The following is a 7502-nucleotide window of genomic DNA, read 5'->3' on the forward strand; positions in this document are numbered from 1 at the left end:
CGAGGGCGACTCTGCGGGAAGCGGGGGATATCCTCGTTCCCCCTAAATTCCGTGACTCGTATGCCGCACACGCAGTACCCGACACAATGCCACGCGCAATGGCGTGACAGGAGGAGTTGGGTGGCGCACGGTGTTTGGGGTGGGGAGCCAGTCGCATCTCAGCCATGCGTTCGCGCAGGCAGCAGTGCGTGGCGGCGACACACACCGTCAGCCGGGCTGAGTGAAACCGCAAACACTCCCTGCGTTTACTGCTCAGATCCTTTATGTGTCCCAGACGTGCTCCTCTCCTCTCTGGCTGAGGACTTAGCTATCCCTGCACCCTTAACTCGTAACTGTCCTAAGAAGAGGAAGACTTTCTCCAGGTAATTAAATGGGATTCCCCCAAGATCCCCACAAAAAGTACAGGTACAGGGAAGCTTCTCGAAATGCTACTGTAACTACTTCTATTCACATATCCCCCATGGAAATGTGGTCACAACGCTTAGAGAAAGGAAACAGCGTTATGCCAACTATTTTTAAATGGAGGCGTGAAAGCTGTTTACAGGGAACCGCAAGCAACAGTTGGGGAAACACCTGTATCTTTGTCTCTGAGGACGGCTTTATGAATTCCAAACTCTTGCTTCACTAGGCACCTATTGCTACATTATCAAAAAGACCGACAGGAGCAGCCTTCATAACCCCCGCATATACCTTTTCTGCCACTCTGCAGATGACGAAAAATAAACTTTTGGTGACAAAACGCACACACATCTGACTATCACATTTTTTTCTTTAATTGTACTTGTGGATTCTTCTGGGTGGTTTCCCTCCTTATCTATACTTGCCATTAGCTTTGTTTATCACTTTAAGTGTTTGAAAAATCTGTATCTCCCATTTAATAGTTATTTACACGGAGATAACCAAAACAAGATTGAATCAGAAGTGACTTGCAAATAGTTGAGCCAAGCCATAGAGGGATATTACAGAGTAAATCCACGGGCTGAGTATCGCACTATTAATCTTAGACGCCAGGATGGAAAGGACACATAGAAGAGGCCTCCCAAGTTCTTCCAGGGAGCACATCCCCTGGCTGGCCTGAAGGCTACCTTTCATTCCTTTCCTTCTCTCTTTCCCTCCCTCCCTCCCTCCAGCTCTCTCTCCTTTCCTTCCTTCTTTCCTCCCTTTCTTCTTCCTTCCTTCCTTTCTAGGATTGAGAGCACTCCACATTATTAAAAACTCCAGGTTTACATTTTTCCTGTTTGCAGTTCAATTGTAGAGAATGACTCCCAGTCCCAAATACTTAATCAAGTAAAGAGGCAGTCAGGATTTGAACCTTCAAGCAGAGATCCCAGCTTATGTCATTGCCAAAATGCTAATCTAAATACAAATAGTACTATCTGCAGTGACAGTCCCTGAATGGAAAGGGTCCTTTAGTATCACTGCCCCCCACCACTCACCAGGCATGCCAAACAATTCTAGCAAGTGTCCTACGTGGGAGAATCCTGTTTCTGAGAACACCATAGCCAGAGCTTAGGCGAAGGGTACAATGAAGACGGGGTAGAGGGAAATAGTAAACTGAAGCTCACTGGGGAACTATAAGAATGACAACTCTGGACTTCTAGTCTTGGAGTCTCCAGGTTGAGGGTCCCCATCAGACTACTTCCAGGTTCCTTGTTCCAGCAGGGAGAAGTCAGAGTCAGCTTCAGTGCGTGGATCTGGTTCCCAGCATTACAGATTTTTATTTTTCAGAGGTGTCCTAAAACGGGAGCTAACTTACTTCCCGGGAGTACTCTGTACTGCCACTGCTAGACTTCTTAGCAGTCCACTTGAGCGAAAGCCTCATTTCCTGCAGTTGGGTAGATGAATCGCCTGTTCAGAGCCCTAGGGACTCCAAGCGGCCAGACCATTTTTTAATCCTCTAGGGGGCAGCACTCAATAAATAATGGTAACACCACCTGAGGTGATACGTACGGTGGCGCTTTAACTTCCAAGAGTTCAAAGTGCTTTATCAGACCAGAGAAGATTCAGAGTGAGGCCAGATCTCCAGCCCCCTTCAGACAATACCCCTATGGGACCAGGAGGGGCTTAGAATTGCTTTAACCCAGGACTTCCCAAAACTCTGGGGAACTAAACACAAATCCCACATGTGCCACATGGAAAATGAATCTTTAGGGAAATTCTCCAGACTGGGGCTGGTTAAGACCTGCCAGTCTTGTTTTCATCTAGACTGGAATCTCAGGGGTTTGGCTGCAATCCGTTTGGTTTTGACCAGAGGTGAGGTGGTGAGAAGCCAGGCACCATAATTTTCAGTATTTTGTGAGTCCACATCTTTGACCCAGAGGGAAGCCTGCCTACTAAAAGGCCAGTGTCAAAACAATGGGTTTGAAAAGAAACACCCAAGTGGGTAGAAAACAGCTAACTACTGAGGCTGGGATTCTTGGCCACATCACTGACTCACATAGGATGTTTCACGTCATTATCCTTAATTGTGAAATAATAATAGATAATCCCATGCTACATTCCATTCCTTTGACAGGAAGGGATGTGGAGGAACATAAAACGAATTTGTAAATAATGCTAAGAGAGAACTTTTACCTAGCCACACCCCAGTGGGAAGTTGGGTGTTCCCAGCTAGATAGTCCCAAACCTGAAGATGCGTCAGAATCACCTAGGGCAAGTGTTAAAAATTCAGATCACTGGGCACCATCCTCCTGGATATCGGATTCCTTAGGTCTGGGGTGTTGTCTTGAAATTTGTATTTTTAACACACATTTTAGGTGATTCTGATGCAAAGGCTCAACAGGCCAGCAGTTGGGGACTTCCATTCTGATGTATTCTATTTATACACAGCCTTTGATATATGCTCTTCCACCGAAGGACACCTTGGACAAGTATTCCTTCATATTTCCTCTCGGGGCACTTTTTGGATAGGGGGCAGGGGACAGAAGTTTTAAGATTCTGGAAAAAAAAAAAAAACACTAAGAATATATCCCTTAAAATGTCGGAGTGGTGGGATTCCCAGCTTTATCTTGAGATCTTTAGCAGCAACAGCAGTGAGCCTATTTAAAAATACTAAAAACCTCATCTCATGGAGGTGGGAAGTTTGTAGGGACATGTTCAAAGTACCGGTTGATGGGGTTTATGGAGCAGGATCCAGCCCTTTCACCACCAGCCCACTCAACCATGAGTCGTTACTAGAGGTTTGCTTCAGGTATGGTTTTCCATCTGTGTTCGTCACATTGTACATATTAAATGCTCATGGATGCATGACTATGCAGGAGGCGTGCAAGCCAGACAGACATTTAGGTCTTGCCTCCTGGGAACACAGGATCTAAAGCTCCAGAAGTTTCATGCTTCCACAATAGATACCACCTGTCACATGGTGCTTCCCCTTATCTGAGCCCTAACATCAACAAGCTCTTACCCTCAAAGGGGGAGATATGAGGCATAATTGCACCTTAATCTGTAATTTACCACACTGCCCTAGTTAATGGTTAGCTGCATCTGTCTCAGAAGCAAAGCTTCAGTTAAAATGTAATAGGTCCTCATTTTTTATTCTTTCTTTTTACTTGATGCTGAAGCCCAGGTTTCTGGTCATAGGGTTTTGTTTTGTTTTTCCCAGTCACCTTTTAAACAATCAACATTTTTCATTTCTTCAACATACTTGAACACTGCCTAGTAGTTTTTACTTGATGCTACTTTTGGTGGGTTCCCAGAATCTTTGCATATTTCCGTAAAGTCTTGAAATATCCTTTACTCCAAACTGTGTGTATCATCTCTTCCTCAGACACAGACTCTAGATCTGGTAGGAGGGAACTTATGAATGAAAAAAAAAAAAAAGAAAAAAAAAAAAAAAGAAAAAAAAAAAAAAAGAAAGAAAAAAAGAAAGAAAAAGAAAAACGCAGCAGCAAAATGTGCAAGATTTCATTCAAACGTCCCCATAATCTTTGGCAAAGGAAACCAAAGAAGCCATATTGCTCCCTCCTCTCTGCTTGGCTTTGGCATCAGGCAGATCTCCCTCTGCTACACTAATTTTTATACTTTTGAGGCATCAGTGCATCAAAAAAGACCCAGTCAACCCTTTGCTTTAGAGCAGAACTCTCCAATCCAACTTTCTGCAAGGATGGAGATACCTTGTGCTGTTTACATGGCTACCGGGCATTTGTTTTTGTTTTTGTTTTGTTTTTTTTTTCCTTTTTGTCTTTTTTCGTGTCCGGCAACGGATCGCAACCCTCAGTGTCACGCCCGTACTGGACCGGGACTGGCAACGGGATTGCAAACCTCGGTGCTGCGCCCGCACCTCGCTCAGCCAGTGAGCGGGAACCGGTCTGTATGTGGGATCCGAACCCTTGGTGGGAGCGCCGCTGCACTCCCAAGCAGTGCACTGTAGCAGTGTGCCACCGGGCCGGCCCGCTACCGGGCATTTGAAATGTGTCCAGTGTGACTGAGTAACTGAATTTTGGTTGTATTTAATTTCATTAACTTAAATTTAAGTTGCCACATCTGCTGAATGGCTACCATGTTGGACAGCTCGGCTTTAGATAATCAGAAGACTAGAGCTGGATATTTCCTATAGAAACTCTTAGAAATTCACACTCATAAATCTCTGAGGCTACCACACATATTCAGCAAGAAGGGAATCCCGCTATCAGCACAAACTCTGATTGCCGAGGTACCATTTGAAAATGCTAGCCGACTATTTGGCTAAGGAAGAGAAGGGCTAACTCATATTATGTCTGTCATCCTGTGCCCACTCTGTGCTCTCGCGGGTGACTTTTCCAGCACTCACCAGGAATCAGGACCTTTACAGTGCTCCCCAGCTCCCAGGCTCCTGGCCTCCACTTCTTAGTGGAGAACACCTTAGAGAAGCAGGTGGGGCCACAGAAACCTTGAGATCAGGGCAGATGGACTTAAGATCTCCACTTGGGTGTCCTTGAAAAGTCTGTTAACCAATTTGGGACCAGTTTCCTCACCTATAGAATGAGGAGTTGGTTTGAATAACTTTTAACCCTATTTGGTTTTGAATTTTGCTAGGGCTCTTTCCTGACCCTATTCTCACTCATGAATTTAAAACTGGCTTTAGTCCATATTTCATAGGCCACCCTAAGTAATTTGAAATTAATAATCATTTATCCCTAAGATGTTAATGCACGGATGGGGCTTAACTGGATATTCCATCATCACAGTATTTGCATTGGGCATCTTTTCTCAAAGAGTAATAGTGCATGTGCACCTTGGCAGGGCTTTCAGAGGAGATATTTTTGGACAAAGGCTTTGCCTAGCCCCTCAGAAAAATACAGATTCCTCCTGGCAATCATAAACCAAGGTTAAGAATATATTCGAAACTTTACAGCATTTATAGGTTACATGGTTGGAAATTTTAGGGTTACTGTCTGAAATTTTTATCATTCAGGAAAATATTATTTTGAGTTGAAAATCTCCATTCTCTTACTAAATTCACACACTAAATTTTTTTGAAACTTGAATCTTCCATACATGAAAGTGCATTGTTTTTCCTTCATTCGCATGCATATATACCCTGTCGAGCACCACAGATTTGTAAGGGATTTCTTTCTTTCTTTTTTGTTATTGCTGTTTTTAAATTTGTAACCTGTGACTTATGGTGCCTTAATTAGTCATCTACATGTCAGGTGATTGTTACATTATGATGGCAATAGCTGCTAATTTGAGCATGAAAGTCATGATGGAAAGGCAAGAGTCAGGGAGCTGACCTTTTGCTATTGAGGATACTCCAGGGTGGGTTAATTCACACCCACCATAGTCATTAGTTCCCACTCACCTCCTCCATATTTGCTCCTACACAGTTTACTGAGCTGCCAATCAACCTTTAGTATCCAGATGAGAGTGCTGGTGGAGAGGGACATTGGCATAGTGCTTGCTTTCTGCAGGGACCAAGAAATCACTTTTGAGGCAGTCTCCTTTTCAGTCTCCAGACTTAGAGTCTATTTATTTTATAAGAGAGAGAGAGAGAATAAGTAGTACACGCACATCTTTTTAAAAGATTCAAACAGCGCAAAAAGGTATTTAATGAAAACTTAATACCTGAGCCCCAGTTTTCGAGTTCATCTTCCCATTGATACAGCTTTTGGATATCCTTCCCCAGATATTGGTACTACATTACACGTTAATAGGAAAGATGCATTTTATGGTTTTTTCTAGCTTGCCTTCTCCAGCTGTCTTTCCCTCTTTCTCTCGAATAACCCAAAGCAGTAATGATCTCGAAAACCATTAGGGGGCAGCTGTGACCAAAAAAGGAAATGGCGAGGGACAACGAAGAGCTAATATCCTAGAGGAAGAGATGCGACAGGAAATGAAAGAAACGCTGAGGAGGAAGAGCAGTCAAAGAGAAAAATGAAAAAGAAAGGAGAAATAGAGAAATGCAAAGCATTACAAAAGAAAAGGAAATGGAAAATGAGGTAATGATATTAAAAAGCCAGGTGGAGTGTGTGTGTTAGCAGAGCAGCAATTTGTGAAGGCCAGGGATTATAGAAGGTTTTTTGTTTGTTTGCTTGTTTGTTTGTTTTAAAGCAAACCTGTAGAACCTGAATTGGCTCAATGTTAGCTGAAAGTGGGAGGTTATCTTTGTCTGAACCGGAGGCACTTATCATGCCCGATCTTACATTCTCAGGACCTGTTTTGGACTGAAGGGTTCTGAGCGCCCCTGTCCGTTCGGGCTTATGATGTGGGGGTGGGGGTGGGGAAGAGCAGCCCCTTCCCTTACACCTTCACAATGCTTAAGAATGCTTTCCACCCTCAGCAAGGCAGAGAAATTAGCCTTAATCTAAAGGTGCAATTCTATTTTTCAGTGCAGCAGAGCTCAGAAATGAGGGAACAGGTTTCTTTTGAAGCTGATGCCATAATCAAGATGCTTTCAGGTGTACTTCAGGCAAACCTCCCCTGGTTTCAGCAGGTTAACTTCATTAAAGCTTCTAGCTACTGCTTTAATGTTTTTGAGGCTTTCCCCCCGGGTACATTAAGCAAAAACAAGCCCTCATGGGAGTTCTGTACCCTGATGTTTTGCATTGTGAATGGAATGCAGGGGCAACATTTACCCTGGGAGCATATTAAATGGAAAATTGCTTGTAGAGTACAATAAAATGATCACTTTTAGTTAATGTCTTTTTTCTCTTTCTAATCCAAACTTTCCTTCCCCAACTTTAAAACATATGACCAAAGCCTTAGGAAACCCTGGTCTAGAGTCACTAGGTGAAACATGGAATGCCTGGGCATCCTCTATTTATTATTTGCTAAATCCGAATCAGAAGACAGAATACTCCCAAGCTGCCCCAAACTCTATATCCAATGCCACCCATCAAAATCCATGAAAACTTTCATTTTAGAATCAAGGCACTGGCTCTCAATCACTCATCACAGCTGTTAGACTCATATATTTTACTGAAGACCCAGAATGGGCAGGAAACACTTTGGTGGGCATGCTGGGGTTATTCAAGACAAAGCCTGGGTGCACTTGCCACAAGGAACCCCTAAATCCTGTGCCAGAT

This window comes from Galeopterus variegatus, unplaced genomic scaffold (assembly GCF_000696425.1).
Source record: "Galeopterus variegatus unplaced genomic scaffold, G_variegatus-3.0.2 Scaffold149, whole genome shotgun sequence".
NCBI lineage: Eukaryota > Metazoa > Chordata > Mammalia > Dermoptera > Cynocephalidae > Galeopterus > Galeopterus variegatus.